The sequence below is a fragment of the Macrobrachium rosenbergii genome, chromosome 53, assembly GCF_040412425.1.
Source record: "Macrobrachium rosenbergii isolate ZJJX-2024 chromosome 53, ASM4041242v1, whole genome shotgun sequence".
NCBI lineage: Eukaryota > Metazoa > Arthropoda > Malacostraca > Decapoda > Palaemonidae > Macrobrachium > Macrobrachium rosenbergii.
The window spans coordinates 52,227,526-52,251,926 of NC_089793.1; the positions used below are offsets into that span (position 1 = coordinate 52,227,526).

At 49.9% G+C, this 24,401-nt stretch overlaps 1 protein-coding gene across 1 annotated transcript in view; it reads left to right on the forward strand.

Moving 5' to 3' along the window:
* The window catches only part of LOC136834465 (gastrula zinc finger protein XlCGF57.1-like), a 30,190-nt gene continuing 5,789 nt past the window's right edge, over nucleotides 1–24,401 (forward strand). The window contains exon 1 of the mRNA XM_067097069.1: nucleotides 1–89. The gene's annotated coding sequence lies outside the window, so the exon portion shown is untranslated. The remainder of the gene's footprint in view (nucleotides 90–24,401) is intronic.

Consider the following 24,401-nt stretch of genomic DNA (forward strand, 5'->3'; position numbering starts at 1 on the left):
TAAAAGGGAGGAGCTGTTTCAAAGGCAACTCGCCCCTAATACTACTACTATTACTCCTTATACACAACCCAGCTTATCTCAATGATCAGGTAACTACTGAAAACCCTTTCCATTTATCATTTGAAGGTCACATTGCGTTTAATCAAGGTCACTTGAGGTCAGGTCAAGGGACGCGCCTGCAGCTCGTTAACAGACCCCAAAGGAAAGTTGTTCCGACGCGATGTACAAACCTAAGGTCCTTTCCATTAGGGATTTTAGGGGTTACTTTCAGGCGCAGGCTGGAAACGGCCATTAAACTCGTGAGCAAGGTGGTTGGCCATTAACCTCCTTGGCGTTTGTTAGTGTCTCCTCGGGGCAGTATGCGTCTGGGTGTTCCTTGTTGCCTCGACACTCCTTCGAAAATATTTCCATTCCTCCGGGTCTCTGTTTTCGAGAGAGAGAGAGAGAGAGAGAGAGAATGAGCTGCAACAACTGTGTATAGATTAGAGAGAGAGAGAGAGAGAGAGAGAGAGAGATTATGTGAAAATGAGCTGCAACAACTGTGTATATATGAGAGAGAGAGAGAGAGAGAGAGAGAGAGAGAGAGAGAGAGAGAGAGAGAGAATGAGCTGCAGCAACTATGTATATGAGAGAGAGAGAGAGAGAGAGAGAGAGAGAGAGAGAGAGAGAGAGAGAGAATGAGCTGCAACAACTGTGTATATGAGAGAGAGAGAGAGATTATGTGAAAATGAGCTGCAACAACTGTGTATATGAGAGAGAGAGAGAGAGAGAGAGAGAGAGAGAGAGAGAGAGAGAGAGAGATGAGCTGCAACAACTGTGTATATGAGAGAGAGAGAGAGAGAGATGAGAGAGAGAGAGAGAGAGAGAGAGAGAGAATTATGTGAGAGAGAGAGAGAGATTAAAATGAGCTGCAACAATTGTGTATATGAGAGAGAGAGAGAGAGAGAGAGAGAGAGAGAAAAGAGAGCAACAACTGTGAGAGAGAGAGAGAGAGAGAGAGAGTAAAAATGAGCTGCAACAACTGTGTATATGAGAGAGAGAGAGAGAGAGAGAGAGAGAGAGAGAGAGAGATTATGTGAAAATGAGCTGCAACAACTGTGTATATGAGAGAGAGAGAGAGAGAGAGAGAGAGAGAGAGAGAGAGAGAGATTATGTGAAAATGAGCTGCAACAACTGTACTGTATGAGAGAGAGAGAGAGAAAGAGAGAGAGAATGAGCTGCAGCAACTGTGTATATGGGAGAGAGAGAGAGAGAGAGAGAGATTATGTGAAAATGAGCTGCAACAACTGTGTATATGAGAGAGAGAGAAAGAGAGAGAGATTATGTGAAAATGAGCTGCAACAACTGTGTATAGAGAGAGAGAGAGAGAGAGAAGAGAGAGCTGTTGACATTTGAAAAGGATTGTTTGTGTGGACAGATAAGAGAGCGCAGCATAAATATACGTAGGTCACACAAATAAGATTACCGGCAGCTATTTAATTTATCATCCATTCGTAATACGGTCCTTCGTTTCTCTCCAGCGAGAGCATTCATAACATTTTTCTACTCATATATCTTCTCTTCTTTACAGACGTACTTCCAGCTTTGCCATTTCCTCGGAATGTTTAATTGCTTTTTCTTTGTTTTCGTATCAGATATTATCGTTATGACGTACAAGATACCTTGGCATGAATGCCCATACCCGATGAAAAATATCTCTTGCGTTTTAACGCGCCTTCGATTAAACCAAGCGTCGGTACTTCCTTCCGCACGTAAAAGTCTGAAGCGGTGCTACGTAAAACGCTCTCGTCAGAGTCGTCGAAATCTGTCACGGTTCTCGGTTGATGCTCCTCCCGTTCCAGGAAAATTGCTGCGCCGCCGCATCTCTCTCCCGTATCGTTGCAAATCCTGCCGATTGTTCTCTCCGGTATCATCGTTGCTTCTGAGGCGCGTTGCAGTGTTTTCCTGATATCCGCAATGGGTCCACGGTTCGCCTTTTCTTTAGGAAAGGACTTAACGACCCCGCGAACGATTTCTCGAGCCTGTGGATGAAGACTAATGCGGGAACGAGGACTTCCTTCCATGTTGCTTGTAAGGCGACAGACTCCTTTAATGAGTCTTGTGGAGTGGCTGTTTGATGCCTGAGCTTAACACGTGAGGGAGGAACTGGCAGCGCACGGGCTGTTTGACATCCTCATGCCCCTGAGGTCAGCTTAACACGTGAGGGAGGAACTGGCAGCGCTGGAAGTTTTTCTGTCACGTTTAAGAATGAACGTGTTGTTTTATTGTTGTCAAATGCTAGAAAATTACGAGGGCCTTTAACATTGGGCAAAAATTTATTGGCAGCCAATTACATCTGTGTTGTATAACTTACGCTGCCTTCACATACCATACAACGTGAGTGGGAGTACTTGATGTGGCAGCGCCGGTCACCTCCCATGCCCTGCCCTTTTCGCCATGAAGGAGCCGATGGAGTGTAGGCGGGGATACCAAACCTGCCCGGATGCAAACATTCCATTTCATTGTAATGACTTACCAAAACACCGTAAAAGCTTTTATCTCTTTAAAATCGACACGTCCGAGATATAAATGTTCAAACTTTGTTTGGAACGCTGATACAATTGGCGGGAGACCCATCCGGTGGGGGTAGCGTGGCAGGAGACATACCCACAGACCCAGGTACAGTTTCATTCTCGGGCGTATTGGGAACGCATCTCGCGCGTCCGTCTGCCTCAAACTGTTTGGGTTCCTTTGTCTGCTTGCGCTTAGTTGTGGCGTCTCTCCTTGGGGAAGTACTCAATTGCCTGTTCATTAATCTAGCTAGCCTAGCTCTGGGAATTCGTAGCTGTGTCGGATTCAAGCTTTCGGGATCCAGAGTTTGCGCAGGTAATTTGTGCTCCGCCAAACTAGCTAAACTTAAATACGGTCGCCATTCTTTGTGTACAGCATGTAGGGGTCAAGAGTGTTCCCAGGAGAACACATGCAGTGAATGTATGGAATGGAGTCAGGAGTTTTGGCAAAACATGCAGTTCCCATCAGATAAAGCTGGTTAGGGATAGGGATAGGAAAGCCTTTAAGCGTGGTGGCATCGGCGTCACCTCCTCTACCGGCTGTTCCTTCCTCCTCTCCTACCCCCTCCTCTACTGCTGCTCTTTCCCCCTCTCATATTCCCCCCTCTTCTTCACCAGCTTCCCAGTATGTTTTCCCTAAAGCCAAGCCCAGCCTCGAGGCTGATAAATCAGAATTCGTTCTTTTCAGAAATCAAATGGAAGCGCAAATGAACGGTTTCATGGAGTCGGTCTTAAGTTTAGTGCGTTCGCACCGTAGTCCGGGCGTTAGCGTCGGTGATGACGTCAGTGTTGGTGTTGGTGATAACAATGTGGTTGTTCGCGATCGCGTTTCAGGCGAGTCTGCTCGTTTTTCTGAATCTTTTGAGCAAAGGCAACTGTCCCGCTCGCCTTCTGAGGCTAGAAGACAGTCCGGCGCTGGTGAAAAGGTCAGAAATTATTGCCCACGAGCAGGCTCGTCCTCTAAGGCACAGGAAAGCCTTAGTCCTGGTGGCGGAAGTAGTAAGCTTGACTCGCCTTCGTAGCGTCGGAAAGCTTCAGGGAGACGTGAAAGTGATCCATCGACGCGTCGATCTTCTCGCCATCGCCGACATCGCAGGATGGTGTCCCCAGAAGCTTCATCAAGGCGGTCGCAGTCGAAGCGGCACTACCTAAGGTTAAGCTCTTCAGGTGAGAGTAGCAGCAGTTCATCTTCAGTCTCTTCATATTCCAGCTCTTCGGATCCCCCCCCCCTCCTCGTCATCGCAAGTGGGATCAGACCTCTCGGCCCTTAAAGAGGCAATCTTCGGATAATTCCTGCCCTAGGGTTACTAAACTCTTCAAGAAAAGGACAGCCAGCCCTATACCTGGTTGCTCAGCGTGGGGATCCGATCAAGAAAATACATTTCAGACGCTTCCTCCCAGGTCACCTAGTGCAGTCAAGAGGCCTAGCCCTCTCCAGGAAGTTCCGCCGCAAGTGCCCGGGCCTCTTACTCCTCCTCCTACACACGAAGTGTCTGCTCCTTTGGCTACATCCTCGCCCTCCCAGCAGTCTATTCTGTTGGAAGAGAAGCTAGAAAAGGTAGTCCGCAAAGTCCTTGGTATTCCTGAGGATAAAGAACTCGTTCCTCCTCAACTCCTGGACGGTCTGGGCACGGAACCGATTCTTTCTGGTGAAGAGGAAGGCCCAGGTGAATCGGGGCCTTCTTCACATTACGCTTCTCTACTCAGCTTTCTGCTGCAATTGTACCCGCAACATTTTCAGCCGACAGCCCCCTCTTCTCCGACTTCTACGTTGCGTCTAGGAAAACAAGGTCCTGCCACTTCACTTCCCAAGTTGGTACTCTCCACCGCCTCCAAGAGAGCATTAAAGAGGTAGAGGCGTGGTTGGAAGCTAAGAGGTCCTCGGGTAAGTCGTCGTTTGCGTGCACCCTCCTTCAAAGCTGTCGAAAAGGAGGCAAAATTATTACAGCACAGGAGCTTCTCCTTCACTGGGATCCGCAATTTCAGCACGAGGGGACTTCGGCTCTCTTGTGGACCCCTCAAGACGCATTTCATTCGAGGCAGCCAAGACCTTCTTTTCTGCCCTAGATGTAGAACATTTTTCCAGGAACCTCTTCAAGCTCCTAGAGATTGTCAGCTTTATCGATTGGTCAATGGGAGCTATTTTTAAACAGGTGGAGCAGGCTAATGTCGCAGAAGACGTCTTGGAGAAAATCACGGGGTTCCTTTCCTGCACCGGTATTGCTATCCATGATGCGGCAGGCGAAATTTCCTCCCTCTTCGCCATGGCCACTCTGAAGAAGAGGGAAACTTGGTGCTCGTTCTTGTCTAAGGCTGTGACTTCTTCGCAGAGAACGGCGTTGATGTTCGCACCCTTTGACAAGGAGGGCCTCTTCCCAGAAGCAGTAGTGAAAGACGTCCTGTCAGCCATGGATAAGAGGGCATCATTGCACATCCTGTCTATGTCTTCCACCAGACCGAGGCCTGCTCCCGCTCCTTTGACCAAGATGGTATCTCCTCTTAACAGGCATCCGTTTCGTAACTCCAGGTCCAAACCTTACTCAAGGTCCCGCTCCAACTCCAGGGGTCACAAGTTCTCCTCGAAGCCACAAGGTCGTCATCCCAGTAAGTAGGATCCCTGTCCTCCATGCGCCGGTGGGGGCCAGACTCAGCCTCTTTTGGGAGGAATGGAGAGACAGAGGTGCAGATCAGTGGGTGGTGCAAGTGCTCCAGCTAGGCTACCGCCTTCCGTTCGCCCAACCTCCTCCTCTCTCCAGTTCTCCCATTTCCTTGACAGCATACTCTCTTAGGTCTCTCTTAGGGAAAGCGGTCATCAAAGTAGTGCAGGACGTGTCAACCCCAGGTTTCTACAACCGCCTGTTTGTAGTCCCCAAGTCATCAGGGGGTTGGAGGCCAGTTCTCGACGTAAGTGCTCTCAATCTGTACTTAGTGAAAACCAAGTTCTCCATGGAAACGAACCGCTCAGTTCTTCAGGCACTAACTCGGGGGGATTGGATGGTGACCCTCGACAAGGAAGATGCCTACTTCCACATTCCAGTACATCAGGACTCCAGGAGGTATCTTCGCTTTGTTTTCAAGGACAGAGTTTACCAGTTCCGGGCCCTCTGCTTCGGCCTGTCGACAGCCCGCAGAAGTGTTCACCAGGATTCTCGCCCGATAGGTTATTGGCTCCACCTGGGGGAGTTCGGATCTCCTTGTACCTAGACGACTGGCTACTCCGTTCATCATCAAGGGAACGCTGCATGGAGGACCTTCACAGAACCCTAAGGTTAGCTCGGGACTTAGGGATTCTGATAAACACGGAAAAGTCGAGCTTAGTTCCTTCACAGAGGATTCTTTTTTTGGGGATGACTCTGGACAGTCTAGCTTTTCGGGCTTTTCTGTCTCCCAAGAGGGTCTCCTCCTGCCTTCAGACGGTGGAGAAGTTTCTCCTCCTGGACAGTTGCTCCGCCCGTCAGTGGATGGGTCTCCTGGGAACTCTGTCGTCAGCGGAGCAATTTGTAAGGTTAGGCCGTCTGCACATGAGACCCTTACAGTTTTTCCTCAGGGGCTCTTGGGACAGAAGGACCCAAACGGACTCCGCGGTCTTCAACATTCCCCCCGACGTCAAGGGGCATCTTCTCTGGTGGAAATTGCCGGAAAGGCTTTCGGAGGGTCTAGATCTCCTCCCAAGACAACCATCCCTGCAGATGTTCTCAGACGCGTCCAATGTTGGGTGGGGAGCACATCTAGCCAACCTCAGGACGTCAGGAGTTTGGTCGGATGAACAGAAGAAGCTCCACATCAATGTCAAGGAACTGTTGGCCATTCACCTCGCTCTCCAGGACTTTTCGACCCACGTCTCAGGCCAAGCAGTCGCTGTTCACGCCGACAACTCGACGGCTCTAGCCTACATCCGGAAACAGGGAGGTACCCATTCCTTCGCCCTGTTCAAAGCGGCGAGGGACCTTCTTCTGTGGGCGGACAGCAACAGGGTGGCCCTGTTCCCTCGGTTTGTGCAGGGAAAGCTGAACGTCCTGGCGGACCAACTAAGCCGTCGGAGCCAGACTCTCCCTACGGAGTGGACCCTGCACCCGCAAGTGTGCCTAGATCTGTGGAATCTGTGGGGCACTCCCATAATAGATCTCTTCGCTACCTCCAAGAACCATCGTCTCCCAGTGTTCTGCTCACCAGTTCCAGACCCACTGACTCATTTGGTGGACGCCATGCTCCTAGACTGGACGAACCTGTTTGCCTATGCCTTCCCTCCTTTCGGGCTCATCAGGCAACTGATAAACAAAGTGAAATTCCATCAGAAGAGCGCGAGGTTGTTCAAGCAAGGCTGCAGAGGCTATTGCGAGGTGCAGAAGGGACTCCTCGAGCAAATTATACCAATCCAAGTGGACAGTCTTCAGGAACTGGTGTAGAAAAAATAGTATCTCCTCTTCTTCAACGTCTATAACTCATCTTGCCGATTTTTTCATTTACTTGAGGGATTCAAGAAAATTGATGCCATCAACCATCAAGGGCTACAGAGCTATGCTGTCCTCCGTCTTCTACCATAGGGGGTTAGACCTATCAAATAACCGAGACTTGTCAGACCTCCTCAAGTCCTTAGACACAGCTAAGACCCCAAAACCTGCCCTTGCCTGGAATTTAGATGTAGTTTTGAGGTGGTTGATGTCTCCAAGGTACTGAACCTTTAGAAGATCTTTCTCTTAGAGACCTCACTAAGAAATCCCTTTTTCTGGTTACTTTAGCAACAGCAAAGAGGGTTAGTGAAATACAAGCCATTGACAAGGAAGTGGGTTTTTCACAAGGTAATGCTGTTTGCTCGTTCACCTTGAATTTTCTGGCCAAGAACGAGTCTCCTTCCAACCCGTGGCCTCGGTCCTTTACCATTCAGAACCTCTCCGAAGTGGCTGGCCCTCAAGAATTGAGGCTTCTTTGTGCCCGTTAGAGCTATCAAAACTTACTTAGCCAGAACGGCCAGCATCAGAGGGCGTTCCTCTAACCTGTGGTGTTCAGTGAAAGATCCAACCAGACCGTTATCCAAGAATGCCCTGGCTTTCTTCGTCAAGGAACTCATCTTAGAGGCGCACAGGCACATCAAGAAGAGGACGACACGCCTAGTCAAGTCTCACATTCACGAAGTGCGCTCAATAGCAACTTCAGTGGCTTTCCGTCATAATAAGTCACTTTCGCAGATCACACAGAGCACCTTCTGGAGGTCGAAGTCGGTGTTTGCATCTCACTACCTTAGGGAGGTCGAAGTTGCGTATCAGGACCTGTTTGCGTTAGGTCCCGTATCGGTAGCAGGCTTGGTTTTAGGGGGAACACACTAGGGGGTTAGGTTCCTTATCTTTCCTTCCCCCTGTGGTTTTATGGTTGCTGAGTTAATGGGAAGCCGGGGGTGCTCAGTTCACCTGGAGTACCCTCCATCCTAGTTGAGCTGCTGAGGGTATAAGGAAGGGGGATGTATTTAACTGTTTTTAGGTTAGGCGGTGAGACCTGTTTTTTCAGTCTGGTTGCTTTCCAATTGCTCAGGGCAAGAGCAAGAGGAAGTCACCCCTTGTCTCAGTCAGCGGTGTACTTCCCTGACTGCTTGGGTTGTTATGGAGCAGAGCGGCTAGCAGTGCTTACGCCCAAGGCCTCTGCAGGTAATGGAGCTTCAACCAGCAGCAGTACCTCCCTGCAAAAGCCCATCTACCAGGTAAGGTGACTCCTGCCCTTTTGTTGGTATGGATCCTTAAGATACCCATGGTTAGAGTTTGTTCCTTTTTTCTTTTTTTGTTGGTGTGTGTAACCTTTCAATAACGGGTACCTCATCCCCTGCCCTTCCACCTTAAATGTGGAATCAGCTTTACAGTGTTTTGGTAAGTCATTATAATGAAAATGACATTTTTATGATAAAATGATGTTTCATTATACTTACCAAAACACTGTAACGTAAAGGCCTCCTCCTCCCCGCAGGGGGAGACGTTATCTCAGGTTTTCACTAATTGTGTATACCGAGAATGAAACTGACCTGGGTCTATGGGTATGTCTCCTGCCACGCTACCCCCACCGGCATCCGGTGGGGTTGGGTCTCCCGCCAATTGTATCAGCGTTCCAAACAAAGTTTGAAAATTTAAATCGCGGACGTGTCGATTTTAAAGAGATAAAAGCTTTTACAGTGTTTTGGTAAGTATAATGAAACATCATTTTATCATAAAAATGTCGTGTTTGCTTTCGGCCGTCATGCGTTGCTGAAGTGTTTTTGGTCTCTCTCGCCGCCTGACTGTCATTAAGCTCTTATTATCCCGGTGGGATCTTTTTTGTTTATGTATACGTGTGTTTGATATTTATTATCACAAACCCATGGTTTGTGATAACCTTGTATAAGCCGTTGTGCCCTGCCTGTGGCTTGGGTTTGACGGCCAAGGGCGTAACTCGAGTAGCGTAACCAAGTGGTGATGCTTCTCTTCCAGAAGCCCTTTATGTAAATACTGAAGGCGCCCCTGTACTTTCGGAGATGTAGTTTGGGACGCAATATCTTCACTCCCGTACATTCGTCGGGACGTAAGAGTTAGTTCCTTTCTTGGGCTTCCGCCCTCCGTGTTTAAGGGGCTTCACTAATTTCTTCCTACTTATGCTGAGTGTTGCCCGACCTTCGGGTTAGGAAACCGATTGGCATAGCCCTGGGTTTTGTGTTTGAAGCTTGGCATATGCAGACCTCAGTTTGCGATCCGTTCCTGAGTCTTAGAGGGTCCGCCTCTAAGATGGGGCTGCTTCAGGCGCTCATTCGCGAGCCGCTAAAGTGCTCGAGATTCTATGGAATATCAGCATCCCGATCTGGTCTGGAGAGATTTTCCTGGGCCCAGTTCGGGAGCAGTGCAAGAGAAAGGGCCGAGGCACCCAGGTGTCTCGGCTCCTCTTCCTGCCAACACCGCAAGCGCTCCCCGAGTGTTTGCCAGTGCTCGGTCGGGTTCCCAGCCTGGTGTCTCGATCCTGTCAGTTCGAACATCAGAAGAGGCAGGGAAGAGATTCACTTTGGGAGACAGGTTTAAGGGACTGATTCTCTTCTGGGAGACAAGTTTCTCTCGTTGGCTATTCCCGCCCTTGGGCGGGAACCGATTCGCATTCTCCTGTGGGATCGTGCGTTTCGGGGGCCACGAGAGCGCGGCCTCTCGAGGCCACACCCTCGTTGCCAGTCTTGGAAGCCTGCTTCTAAGACTGGTTTTGTGCTTGGCTCTTTCGATCTATTAGGAAACAAAGCAGCTGCTCCCGATTTTTGGAAGTCTCGTGGGTAGCTCGAATTCTATGAATCCAGCTCTCTCCTTACAAGAGGCACAGGGCGAGAAAGTGCCGAGACACCCAGGTGTCTGGTTGCCGGACACCCAGGTGTCAGGTGTCTGGGTGCTGAGAGACGCCCGGGTGTCTGGGTGCCAAGACGCCCGGGTGTCTGGGTGCCGAGACGCCGGTGTCTGGGTGCTGAGACGCCCGGGTGTCTGGGTGCCAAGACGAGGTGTCTCGATACTGCCCGCCAGCTGCTTCGGTTGCTCGGGCTGGCTTCATTCTTGTGTCTTGAACTTTAGGGTTCAAGCATGCAAGATAGCAGACACAGAATTCCCCTTTGAACCTTCTCGAGGGGCCTCGGCCTTGAAGGAGTTTAGAGTTCAGGAAACTAGCAATTGTTCACAGCAGACGAGTCCATCCTGCCCAGTTACGATTATGTTTGCGCAATTGGCTCGGCTCGGCCCCGGTCGCACTTTACGAGACTGGCTCGGCTCGACTCAGCCTGCCAGACTGGCTCGGCTCGGCCTCGGCTCGCCCTGCCTGCCTCCCAGTCCGCCATACCAACCAGCTGGATCGCGTTCGCGTGATCGGCTCGGCTCTGCTCGGCCCTACTCGGTTTTTCGATTGGCGCCCCTCGGCTATGTTCGAGTGAACTTTTGCTCTTCCCAGAAGCGCTTTGCCACGGCACAAGTGCTCTCCTTTCCCAAATGTAGCAGTAATCTCCTTGGTTGGTTATCGCTCACGGTCCGCCTCTCCTGCTTATCTTACTGGCAGGACAGGTAGGGATACTCTTTTCTCCTCACCTGTTCTCTTCTCCTCTCGGTTGTTCCGAGAGGCGCGAGACGGACAGAGAGAGCTCCAACGAAATTTTCTTTCGGAGTTCGGCTGCCTAGCGTGCTTTGGGTATCGGTCCCCCGATTCTCTCGTATTATAACCAGGTAGCCGAGGAGGGTTTCATGGGATCTGTCAAGGCCTCTCTCCAGGGGAGAGGTACAGGAGTTTCACGCATCGGAAACAGCGAGGGTCTTCCTCTTCAAGTTACGATCGCCCCGTGTTTTCTGAGAACTTCGAGCCGACGAATTGGCGCGAGGATCCCCGGGACAGAACCATGGCTCCCCAACGAATAACCTTCATCACTCGCAACCCTTGCAGTTCCCGAGGGACCGAGAGTGTTGTGGACTGCCGCGGTCCTGGCTTCCGAGAGCGTTCTCGACCTGATGAATTCTTTTCTTCGAAGGAGTTAATTCAGGTCGAGACACCAAGCTTCCACCCCTGCCTCGACACAATATGAATTCTTCTTGCCTCGGAGGGTCTTGCCGACTGCAGTTTTTTGGGCAATTCTGGTGCTAAGAAGAAGGACTTTGTCCCAATTCGGATCTCTGGTTTCGTAAGTCCCGAGTTGCTCGACCCTTGGGAACGAACCCTTACTTGGTTCTGCCTTTCTCTTTCATAGATTTACCAGATAGCCCGGTAATCAAGGTTCCCACCAGGGCACTGACTTGTCCTTTGGACAATGGCCAAGAACTTTGGGTCTTAGTCATCTCAACTTGACCTTGAGTTCAAGCCAGCCCCCCTCAACTCCTTAGCTAAGAAGTCCTAGGCTTCAGAAGAAGATTGCAACTGCTGATGCCTGGACGAAATGATACTTATCGAGTCTCTGGAACTGGCAGCGACATTGCCGAGACCTGGGAATGGATCCCTTCAGGAGAAGTACTGTATCTATTTCCCTTAGGTCTCGGCAATTCTTTCCATCGAACTTTCATCCCACCACCTCTCCTGTGCTCCCAATTCGGGAAATGCCAGCCGGCTAGAGCTAATTGGCTCGGTACCCTGTCATCTTGCAGAAGCTTCCCCGTGGTGGAAAATGGAAGTCTGCTTCCTTTTCCCCGTTCTTTCCTCTTCGATGTATGAGGAAAGAGTTAGGCTAATGCTCGACTGAAGGAACCTTCGAATATGCTTGCAAATTCCCCTCACATCTTGTGTCTACTTACGGATTCACAGATTGAGGAATAGGCGCACACTGGTAAGACCTTGTCTTGAATTTGTGTGACCGAGACGATTAGTACCTTCTCATCACCGTCCTGGGCTCAGGGCAGCCTTTTGGCCGTCCGAGAAATCAGGATGGGTTTTGCGGCACTCACTGGTTTCGTTGAACAACAAAACCACAGTAGTGGCATTTGTCGACAAACAGGAGGCAATCGTTTTTCCCCGTTTCATCTCGACATTTGAAGGTACTCGAGTGTTGTTCTATTGCACACTCGACAGCTCAATTAACCAGATGCATTCCTGGTGGGGATGTATTGGTAGGCAAGCCTGGCCTCAGGTTTGAGTGATCGGGACGGAACATGCTGCTCACTCCTTCACGAAGATTCATGCAGAGACTGCTGGACTGAGAAATCCCTACCGTCCTTCTGTTGCCTCCCTGCACACAAGTCGGTAGTTTTTTCTCGCTCCTTCATACCAGACCAGGTACCGCTCTGTTAAGGCATGCTGTCTTTTTGGTGAAAACTCTATATCGACGTTTTTTCCCTCTGTATTTGTCCGTTTCGCTAGGGGTTCACAAACATTGCTCACCCCGAGTTACAGACAAATACTTGAAGACTTCGCCTTCATCCGACCTGATTGCCGAGGCATCGAGAAGAATTCCGCTTGACCCAACCTCCTGTGCAGCTACACAAGAAGCGGTTCTTGAGGCAGTACATCCCTGTGTGTTCAGGACTGGGAGACTTTCCAGCTTTCCTTGCAAGCACAGGCTTTCTCGCCAAGCGGCAACGGATATAGCTGGATATCCCTTGAAGTCCTCTGCAACACTGTCCCAGGGACTGGATCTGTCTTCACTGGTGGTGTTGTTGTCGGAACTTCTTCTCAGGTCAGAGTCACTTGTCAAGTCTGGACTTCCTCGTCTTCTCCGCCGAGGGTTGCTTCTCTCCCTTTCATTTGTGAAGAACGTTAGGCCCTTGCAACCTAGTCTTCTATCTGAAGTAGCCTTCGTCTCCTCAGTCGAGAGTTAGCTACGGACAAGAAGCTTCTTCAGTCATGCTGTCCCAGGAACTGTTTCCTGGGTGGCATGCGACTCTCGTTAGGGTTCCTGTCCGTGCTCTTCACTGCACGCCCTCACGAGAGTCGTCGGATAGAGATATGCCCTCTTAGGTCCATCTCTCATCTTACCCTGGCCTTGGCGTAGAAGATGGAAGAACAGGGATGGGGATCATACCTCGACTCCTTCTGGGATGTCGTAGGTGGACTCCGAATCCATTGGCATCGACTGTTGGGATCGAGTCCTTCTTGTTCCCTTCCTCCTTGGACTTTGTATCGTTGATCCAGATCATTCGTTACTTTGTCCTACTGGGAGCTGTGGTACTTTCCGAAAGGTTCGACATTCCTAACCTGGATGTTGTCAGCGTTTTCGCTAGTACTGTCTCTCCCAAGGAAGAAGTGTCTAAGGACACATCTTCCTCCTGACTTCGTGAAGCGATCAAGGAGGCACTTGGCAGCTGACGACGACGATACCGGTACCTTTCACCTGAGAGCTCACGAAGTCGATGGCTTGGTCCATCCCTCGCATTCCGGAAGTTTCTGTCGGTCTGGAAGCAAGACGTGATCTCTTAGACCACACTCTTGTCTTCATGTGGTCTTGCCCACAGGCCCTTGGAACCTTTTTCCTTGGCCCTGTGGTGGCTGCTCAACAAGTCATGTTGTCATACCCGGCTCCTTCAAGAGGACGAGTAGCATCTCACCTCGGGTGTTGTTGGTTCTGGAAGTGAGAAAGATACCGAGAGTGACTGGCCTCTCTTCCTCCTCCTTCTCCATCCTCCTACTTCTCCTCCTTCGGGATGAGAACAGGACTCGAACCAATAGTTGCTGGGTCTGGCGCTGATGCGGTAAGACTACACATCGAGCACCCGTTCTATTTTTCTTATAGAATCGTAGAAGCAATTCCGCTCCTTCCTCTAGCAAGGGGAGGAAGGAGAGACTGGCAATAAGGGAACCCTATCTCAGCTTTTCCTTACTGCCTCCGACTCTAGATACTCCCAGCCTATTTCGTAGGAGTTACGTTTCCTCACTCATGAGAAAAGGTCCAGTATCTGATATTTGATCTTGCAGTTCCTACACTCCGATCAATATGTCAGAGGCACGGTACTCCTCCTCGCTCTTTCAACCAGGGGCAGTAGCCCAGGTGTGCAGAACTCGTCAGTTCAGGAGACTCGCTCAGGTTCCTCCCTCCAACCAGTGAATCTTCCTAATTTAAAGGACCGACGGTTTGTATATTGTGTCGGAACAAATCACAATTTTTGAAAGTAAACTGTATTTTTTCTAACTATACAAACCTCATGCCACCCCTCAGTTTGAACCTGAAACGTTTACATCCGGGCAGGCGGGTATTCCCGCCTACCTGGCGGTAGTTACTGCCTAACCACCTTGCTCAAGAGTATAACGGCCGTTTCCAGCCTACGCTGAAAGTAATTCTTAATGTAAAGGACCTCAGGTTTGTCTAGTTAGGAAAAATACAATTTACTTTCAAAAATTGTTATATTTATCTTATCTATATTTTTTTATTGTTAAATAATTTCCAGACTGACTTTTTGTCGTGGCTTCTACAAGCCATGTCTTTTCTTTTAATTGTCTAAATGACATTCCAGTTGTAGAGTATCTCCTCAATAAATAATTTTCCAACTTGAGTGCTGATATTTTCTGGTCAGTTTCATAGGTTAGAAACCTTGACCAACTGCCACTCGCCACTCCCGAAGAGGGAGTCGGAGTAAGTCAAGGTTGGGTCAAGACGGTATTTGTTTTTTTAGGACTTTTTTTTGGCTTTTCCTAGACAAAGGATGTCAGAGGCAGTTTCAGAGGTCGTTAATTGTGCTGAGTCAGTGTCATCAAAGGGCCCAGGGGTACTTGAATCCTTACAGTTACTATTCATAAAGATTTAAGTATAAGAAAAAAATAACAAATAAACCTGAAAACCTTGAAAAAGATATCATCAGCCTTTCACGGAGTTTGTTCTTCCACCAATGGCACAAGAGAGAACCGACTCCCAAATGTCCGCCCCTGCCCTACCCCAGGGGGCACAGCATGATTGAGTGGCCCAAGTGTAAGCCAAATGATTAGAGTATTTCAAGAATACAATTGTCCCAAACCTAATCATATCTTGGGCAAACCAGAAAAGAATAGTTTCAAGAATCAGACCCCTGGAATCCATGGTCCAGCCCTAAAGAATTTAGCCTTTGAGTAAACCCAATCCCCAGCAGTTGATATCTTTCCCACTATTTAGTTTATCCCAGCTATGATAGGTCCTATATAAATTTTATCAGAATTGGAAAATTCCACAAAAATTAATCCAAACCAATATATATAATGGGACTCTTGCACTCAAACCCGGAAACAAATTCCTGGGTTTCAAGAGCACCTCACCACATCAAGGTGGTCCCATTTCGAGGGGGTGGGGTTGCTGGCACTAGAAGTCAGTGGAGAATGACTTCTCTCTTCTTTTCAGGGACTAAAAGGGGTGAGTGTTTTTCGAATACACTCATTTTAATCAGTTTCAGAAACACGTCAGCTTTCCTCTCTGAGAGGAAGGTCTTTCAGTCACCTTCCTCAAGACCTAAAATAGTGCACAATGGCGATACTCTTTCGTGAGGGGTACGCTGGATGTTTTCAGAGGCTGATTTTTCCTGGCTAATTTGTTGCAGTGTTCACTATAGGACAACCTGCTTTTGAATTCTGGTTTACGGCAGAAAAGAATCTTTTTCTAAGGGTGCTTGCGTTAGCAAACTCAGGGAGGGTGCACACAAGTTGTTGTTTCAAGCGCACCTTGCTTGAGGTTGTCACTGTTCTTTAGTTCCTCTTAGAAGCGGGTTCTTAGAGACCTCGCTCTCCTCCTCTCACTACATTGTTGGGGCTTTTTATATTACACAATTGGGGCAGTATGATGGGAACAGTTTTGAAGGTTATTAAATTAAACTCTGATTTTCCTTAACCTAATTTATTTCCTTAACATTACACTTACTTCCTACTTACTCTTAATATTTACCAAAACAATCTTCCTATACTTAAACTTAGCCTAACTTAATACTATAGATCACCAAAACCCATCCTTAGTTCCTTAACTTAGCTTATTATAGTTTGTTTTGCCCAATAATTTTAAGAACCTAATCTAATTTTATTTCTTAATCCTCAAAATGGAAACACATCCAATGCTTGAAAGATCAGTCTTCAAAATCTACTTGGTATAGTCCAACAAAGATCATTTGAGAACCAAACATATTCTTCTTTAAGTAGTATTCCGTACACAACTTCACTGTGACCTGATTCACACTGTGATTCCTCTCCCAATGTTTTTCCACTTCCATTGGAACAAATCTACAACAATCAGTTTATAGTGAGTGTCCTGCATTATCACTTTCTACTGCAAACTTGAATCAGTCAGCCTCTGGTTCACACAACTAATTTGTAAATAATACTTGCTGCTGCAAAGCATGGCAAGCATTCAGGAGGGAAATAAAGGCCTTGTTTCCTTCACTGTCTCTCAACCAGGTTCTCTCAATCCAAGCACTGTGGGCACTTAGGTGAAGGGGAGTCTACTCTACCCCACCACTCTCAAGCAAACTGCAAGTAAAAAAAACATTAAAACTTACATCAGACATTCATAACAAAAACACAAAATATAAACATAATAAAAAACATCACAACAACAAAACGGAACAATCCATTCACACAAACCCAAATTTAACCTACCACAACACAGTCTCACGAAGTTGTCTTCAGTTGACTGAGACTACGTCAGGACAACTGTACATGGGGGTGCCAGCTAGTTTCCCAAAGGATGCCCTCATGGTCAAATGCATCCAGTGAGTGGTAGGAGACACTTCTGGGCATTACTGAAATCGGTGAGTCTGTCTTTAGAGGTGAGGAGTAGATCCTTCAGCGCCAGCTGTAGAGTTGGATACAAGTAATGGACGTTGGTCCCCAATCACCTGTATCGCAAAGAAGTTGCTGAGATTCGAGGTTTTGAGCTTGTGCCTGACTGCAGCTTGGCACAAGTGGTAGCTCTGGGGCGCATTCTTCTCACGCTTACTTCTATTTAAGCATGGGGAAAAGATTCTCTCCTGGTATGTCTTTATCGCCGTCTTGCCTTTTTAGCACGTGGGAGTTTGAGTCTGCGTGAGTCTTTTCAGGGGGTTATCAGACTTAGGTCTGAATTCAAAGACTGTCTGGGTTAGCCCTGACATCAGCAAGGTATTGGCGAGTCATCTGGGCTCTCGTGTATTGGCATTTGTTATTTTCCCCAAATTTTGTAACTAAGATAAAGAATAGTCGGTCATGAACCTGTCTCCTTGTCTCTTTGAAGAACTTCAGTAGGGACTTTTGTGAGATACTGTACTACTGAGTTTGGTTACTGCAGTACTATATTGAAGGTAGCCAAGGTTTGGATGTCGGCAGTCTTTCGTTTTTTGAGCCAAGGAAGGCGTCTTTCAAGTAAACTTCCTCCTGGCTCTGGAAGTTAATCCATGGGCATCTTCTCCTCCAGGGTGGGGAAGAATTGCAATCCAGACGAGAGCTCATGTTAGTAGGGGCATCACCCTATAGAGTAATTTGCACTCGGTAGGAACCTGTCAGCTTTTGGGTATTATGTGCGGAGGTGATTGGGTACAATCGCCTGCACATTGTTTTACCTGCGGAATGTTGCCCACTAGCCTTGGATACGCTTTCCATGGACCATTGGTGGCTGCTCAACGGGTCAGTTAGCAAGCCCAGCTCCCTTGGGTGTAGGTAGCACCTCGTCTAGGTATCCAGTTGGCAGGATAGGAGTGACTGTTCGCCTCCCTCTCCTGTACTTCCTCCCTCTTCGGTAACAGAGGTTCAGAGTGCCATTCCATGTCCAGGCTGGATGGATGTGGGTTCAGGTTAGCTATCTGGCTGAGCAACAGTCTTTTCATTGCCAGGGAAGGGATGCAAGTATCCCCACCTCTCTTGGCAAGGGGTGAGGAGGACAGATGATTAAGCAAGCTCGTTGATTGTATTTTACCTGTTTTATTGTCTCCGACACTTCTGTTGGGTTCTTGCAGCCTGATTAGGTAATGGAGTACAAACCCTTTACTATACTTAATGGTCCAGAAGTCTATCATCCCCTACATCCCATATGTGCATTAAGCTAGAGGTATGGAGTTCCTTTCTCTGCTCCTAACGGACCAGGAAGGTAACTCGCCCCAGGCTGGATGAACCTACAAGTCGGTTCAGAGATTTGCCCAGACTCCTCCCACCAGTGGGTAAGTCTCCTATGCAAAGAATGAAGGTTTGTATTTGTGGAGGAATGAATAGCAAACTTTTAAAAGTAATTTGTATTTTTCCCGACATACAAACCACTGGTCTCTGTGTTTATGGCCCACCTCAGCCACCCCTCACACTGGGACCTAGGCCAGAAGGCAAAGTGGAGTGCAGAAAAGGTGGATGGGGCTTCTCCCATCTGTTGGTAGTTGACTACCTTGTCAGTAAGTTTGAATGGCTGTTCCGGCTCGGGTCACGAGCTAAAATCCGCATGTAAAGAAATTTAGTTTTGTATGTTAGGAAAAAATGCAAATTTCTGTTAAAATTTGCTATTTTTCAAAGAAAAATATCCACGATGAAATTTGGAAGCCCAGCTTTTTGACCCAGGATTTTTGATAATGCTTCCCAAGGGAACTGTGGTAAGTAAATTGTTAACGAGCACAGCTCACGAAAACTCAATACATTTAGGAGTGAAGGCTAGAGTTTTCAAGGTCGCTGGAGCTCTGTAACAAGGTAGATAATCTCCTTATTAACTACAGTCGACAGGACTATTGCTAGGCCTTTTGTCAAAAGAATACCACAAAAAATTACTCTTGAAAGTATATTGAAGTAATCGTGATATGGAAACCAAGAAATAATTGGTACAACATTATTTCAGTGAGTCCTTGAAGCACACAGCGTCACTTAACATCCATGTTACAGGTTACTTGACAGCAAGATTATGTCCATCAGAGTGGAGAGAGTTGTGAGACACACGACAGAATGAGCAAAGCAGTTCCAGTGAACTGTTGGTGTACGGACACTTCTGTGTGGACAACTGGTCGTCTGCAAGACGTGGGAATCGGAGTGTCTGTGGAAATCATGACCTTAATATGGGCTCAGTATGATTGATGGGTTTACTATGAACAATAAAATAAAAGCTCCAGTTGTTTCTGACACGATATACAAACCGTCGGTCCTTTACATTAGGAATTACTTTCAGCGTGGGCTGGAAATAGCCGTTGAACTTTCGAACAAGGTGGTTAGGCAGTTAACTACCCTCCGGGAGGGGGAGTACCGCCTGCCCGGATGTAAATATTCCAGTTTGCTTTTGGCCGTCGTAGACTGCGGACATTGTTTCTCTCACTCTCTGCCTGACTGCTCTTGTGCTTTTCCCGGTGGGAACTTCCTTTTTTTTTTTTTCTTAAGTATGAATGTTGATAAGCCCTTGAAGTCCTCCTACCCCCAGTGTTTGTGTCCTGGAGTAGGAGGCAAAAAATGCCATACTTTTAGATCTAGCGTTGACATGGACCCACACATTCTCTGCCCCCACTTACAGGGACGTGTGTGTTAGCGCACTCGCCTTGTAGCGAGTGTTGTTCCTGGTCTCCCGAGCAGTGGAAGAAGTTTGAAGGGAGGAGACGTTACCATAGGAAGCCTGCCAAGGAATCTTCCGAGGCTAACGCACCCCTGATGACTCCTGTGGTGGCCGATCCGTCAGGATTGTTTCTCCCTCCCGGCAAGCTTCCCCTTCTTGCTGCCTCTCCCTCGGGTGAGGACTCCCCCTCCCCTTCCTCATTCGTTTCATCGGGTGTGGAAGGCCACGGGGGAGCGGTTCAGGACACCCTCTCTGGGGTCTCTCCTCGCTCCGGGGGCGAATTTTTTCCTCCGGAGCAATTAGAGGCTTCCCTTTTTGACCCGACTTTGTCCTCAGATTTTGGGGGTGGAAGCGTCCTCTGTCACACTTGTCTGGCACTCCGGTGACGACCCACTCAGCCACAGCTTCCACCACCACGGCTGTCACCGTGTCGTCATTCGGCAAGCTGCCTGTGACGGTGGCCTCGCACCTGGACACCCAGGTTTCGGCCGCTCCTGCCATATTCCACTCTGTGCCGCTGCCTCCTGGGTTCCTGGCCCCGTTGTCCCTGCCTGGCCCCTCGCTCATGATGACGTCGTCGGTGCCTTCCATGACTATGCCTGCTCCTGTTGCTGACTCCACGCTCGTTATTGACCACGGTTCCGGCGCCTCGCTTCCCTGACACTCGGCCCGGCCTGGCTTCCTTTGCGCCACCCATGCTTCCGACCCTGGTTTTGCACCTGGACTGTCCTGGCTCCCGTGCTGCTGTATCTGCCCTGGTAGCTGCTGGCCCAAGACCTCTAAGGGACTGCTTCCTTCCACAGGGAAGGCAGTGGGTTCTCTCATTGGCTCTTCCCAATCCACAGATCAGGGAACCGCTGCGCTGACCCCCGGGTCAATCGTATCGGGAGCTGAGGGCATGCAGACCACGGTTTGCACTCCCCCCACTGCGCCGAAGAAGCCTGATTCTAAGGCCAGCGGGTCTGTGTCAGACACTCGCTCGCGAGTCGCTTTGAGTACCCAAGTCTGGTACGGGAGAAACCTCTCTCCATACAGGCTCAGGCTCGGGACAAGAGAAAAAGTCCGGGTATGCAGGTGCCCCAACTCTTCCTGCTGGTGCTTCTTTTAGTACCAAGCCAGGTTTCCAGGAAGGTGCACTGGTCCCTCGGGTCTGGACACCTGAAGAAGCAGAGAAGAGGTCCCCTGCTCAGTCTTCCCAAGAGGACCACTTCGCCCAGGCGAAAGCGCTCTCGGCGACCCTGGCTGCCATCACCACCGCGGGTTGGTGACCGCTCCCAGCCCGCTGCTCCTTGTTGATTCTGCCAGCAAGGCCAGTGGGAGCGCCTGATCCTCCTCGCCTGTCCCCTCTACCTCCTGGGCTCCTGCCAGGGGGCACGAGTTGGAGAGGAAGAACTCTGGCGAGTTGTCTCCCCAGAGTTCTACCTCAGGGGGTGTATGTACCTGGCTCTGTCCTCGGTTCGGCCAGGTCGTACGCCCGCATGGTGCAGGAAGGATCACGGGGGTCTGCCAAGGCTCTCCCTCCTGCAGGGAGAGTAGATCCGAAGGACCGCAGCCTGGAAGGACTCGAGGGTCCTCTTCCCCAGGACGGACACCCCCAAGATACAGAGGACGTTTGCTGAGGTAATTGGGCTGATTCGTCAGCACAACGACCTCGGGGAAGGGACCATGGCCTCGTCTGTGGATCGTCCGTTGTGCCTCGAATCCTACTGGGGACCCAAGAAGGAACCCAAGGCTTCGGTGGGGCTGCCGTGGTCCACGCTTGCCGAGGGGGTACTCGATCAGGTGAATGGTCTTTTGTCTGGGCAAGACAATTTCTCTCCGATCGAACAGCTCGGACAAGCTTCTTCCCCCTCCTCTGCCTTGACAGAAGCATTTCCACGCACCGTCGGAGGGGTCATTGCCACCTAAGCAGGTTGGCGGACCCGGACCTGGTTCGTCTAGATCTGGGTCTCTCGTTGCAGCAACTTACTGCAGAGAGTATCTCCCCCTCTCAGCAAGAGGCCACAACCCTGGAAGCCACCGCCATGGCGGCCTTCCAGGCAGTCTTCTGACTGGTTCTGTGGTCCTTCACAATATCCAAGGTGGCTGCTTCCTCAGGCGCTATCTTACCCGGGAAACTGTGCCAGTCTGTAGGTAGGGCCATCTCCTACCTCGCCCACTAGATGGCAAACCTGTGGGCTAACCTGGTCCTGAAGCGAAGGGACGCCGTTCTTTCTTGTTTCTCCAGGTCTGTGGGGTCCGAGTCAGCAACGACCCTGCGGAACGGACCGCTGCTGGGTTCCTCCTCTCTCTTCCCTAGAGAGTTGGTGGACGCTGCGGTGGACAAGTGCCCGGCCGATGACAGCGACCACCTTGTTCACCAGGCAGTGGCCAAGACCTCCAGGTCTTCGCGTTTCACTGCGGCCAGGCCCTCGGGTCAGGCTGGTACTTCCTCAGCCCCTAAGAAGTCCCAGTCTTCGAAGGGGTCCCGTGGAAACACCCAGCCTTCTTCTTCCTCTAGAAAGGGTGGGTCTTCCTGCCCCTCTCAGCCCGCTTTCCAATCCGGAAAAGGGGGCAAGGGGAAGAAGAAGAAGAAGAAGGGGAAATGCTAGGGGCGGCATTCCCCCCCAAATGCTGCCGAAGGTGGGGGCTGCCTGTCAAGCCATTGGGCAACATGGCAGCGACACGGAGCCGAGACCTGGATAGTAGATGTCCTTCGGGAGGGATATCTACTACCCTTCAAGTCTTGGCCTCCCGTCACCTACACTCCGGTCCGTCTCCGCACATATGTCCAAGGAACTCCAAAGGACTCTACACTACAACAAGAAGTGCAAGCCATGCTGAGCAAGAATGCTGTGGAAATCGTATCGGACCAGTCTCCAGTCTTTACAGCCGTGTCTTCCTTGTAGAGAAAGCCACAGGGGGATGGAGACCAGTCATAGACCTCTCTCCCTTGAACCGATTCGTTCGCCAGACTCGGTTCATGATGGAAACGGTGCAATCCGTGCTTGCTTCCATCAGGGAGAAACGATTTCGTGCTTATGGTGGACTTGAAGGATGCATATTTCGAAATACCCATTCATCTGTCCTTTCGCAAGTACCTCCACTTTATCCTCGGGGAGACGGTCTTCCAATTCAGGGCACTCTGCTTCGGGCTCTTGACCATTCCCCAGGTGTTCACGAGAGTCTTCTCTCTCATGTCAGCTTGGGCCCACTCGCATGGAATATGTCTACTGAGGTATTTCGACGACTGACTCGTCCTGGCGAGCTCCTGCTCGCAGTTGCTACAGGACAGGGATCAACTCCTCAAGTTTTGCCGTGATCTTGGGGTCACAGTGGATCTCAAGAAGTTGGATCTCTCCCCCAAGCAGAGGATAAAGTACCTGGGCATGCTGATAGACACGGTAGTAGTAAAAGTCTTTCCCTCGGACTCTTGTATCAGCAGGTTCCGGCAGGCAGCACAGCTGTTCCTGTCCACAGCTGTTCCTGTCTTGACAGGAACAGCCAGCCTGGCAATGGCAAGTCGTCATCTGCCACCTGTTGTTGTTGGAGAAGCTGGTACCTCATGGGCGTCTGCACCTGCGGTCTCTACAATGGAGACTAAAGGAGTATTGGTCCCAGTCCCAAGACCCCCAGTCCTTTCTCATCCCTCTTTCCGAGGAGGTAAGAGAGGACCTTCACTGGTGGATGGACGACAGGAACCTCTTGATAGGAGTATCCCTGCTTACTCCCCTCCAGACATGCTGCTGTTCTCAGACTCATTGACCGAGGATGGGGCGCACACTTAGAGGAGTTGCTGACTTCGGGAGTGTGGCACCGAGACGACAAGCACCTTCACATCATCCTGGAACTCAGGCAGCCTTCCTGGCTCTCCAAGAGTTCCGGGATTGAGTGATGTGACACTCCGTGGTACTGATGAGCAACAATACCATGGTAGTGGCATACGTCAATAAGCAGGGGGGTCTAGTATCGCCTCCCGCTCCACCAGTTGACGATGGAGGTGAATGAGTGGGTTGTGGCTCACTTGGTAGAGCTGTCAGACAGGTACATTCCAGGCAAGAGGAATGTTGTGGCAGACAAGCTCAGCCGCCAGAATCAGGTGAGAGGAACCGAATGGTCCCTTCACTCGGAAGTGACGAAAAGGCTATTTGACCTGTGGGGGCATCAAGTCATCGACCTGTTCGTCACCCGACACAACAGAAAACTCCAGGCCTTCTGCTCTGTTGTGCCGGACCCATGGGCCGCTGTGGAGGACGTGTTCCAGCACCTATGGGACAACCTCAACGTTAAAGCCTTTCCTCCTTTCTGTCTGGTTCATAGAATGATCAACCAAGTGATGATCACTCCGAATCCCAGAATGATTCTGGTGGCTGACCTGCTAAATGGCTCTCTGAGGTGCTGAGACAATCCCCTGGCCCAACCTGCAGCTCTCCCTCTGAGGCACCATCAGGAGTCAGTCCTGGTCCAACGGTTGAGGTTATCCACCCCCGCGAGCAAGAGCTTTACCACTGGGCAGGTGGCAGTCCCTGACAATCCTCTTCATGGTATACCAGGGAGGTTATCCACCTTGTGTGGTTGGTGCAAGTGGGCGGTGTATCCCTCTGGTCAGAGCTACTGTTCAGCAGGTCGCGGGCTTCCTCATCTTCCTCCGCTGAGAGAAGCTTCTCTCCGTTTCAGCTGTAAAAGGCTACCGCTCCCCTCTCAGCCTAGTCTTGCAGCTGAAAGGAGTAAACATCTCTTCATTCTTCGAGATTTCCCTACTGATGAGAAGCTTGAAAGGTCTTGCCCACCCAGGGATCTCAGGCCCCTGCGTGTGATGTGACTCGTTCTAAGGAGCCTGACCCGTGCCGTGTCGAGCCTTTACGAGAGTCGTCAGACAGGGATCTGATCCTCAAGACCGTCTTCCTGCTGGCCCTGGCATCGGCGAAGAGAGTTGGTGAACTGCATGGACTTTCCTTCGATGTTAAACACTTGAGGGGATGGGGGTTACTCGA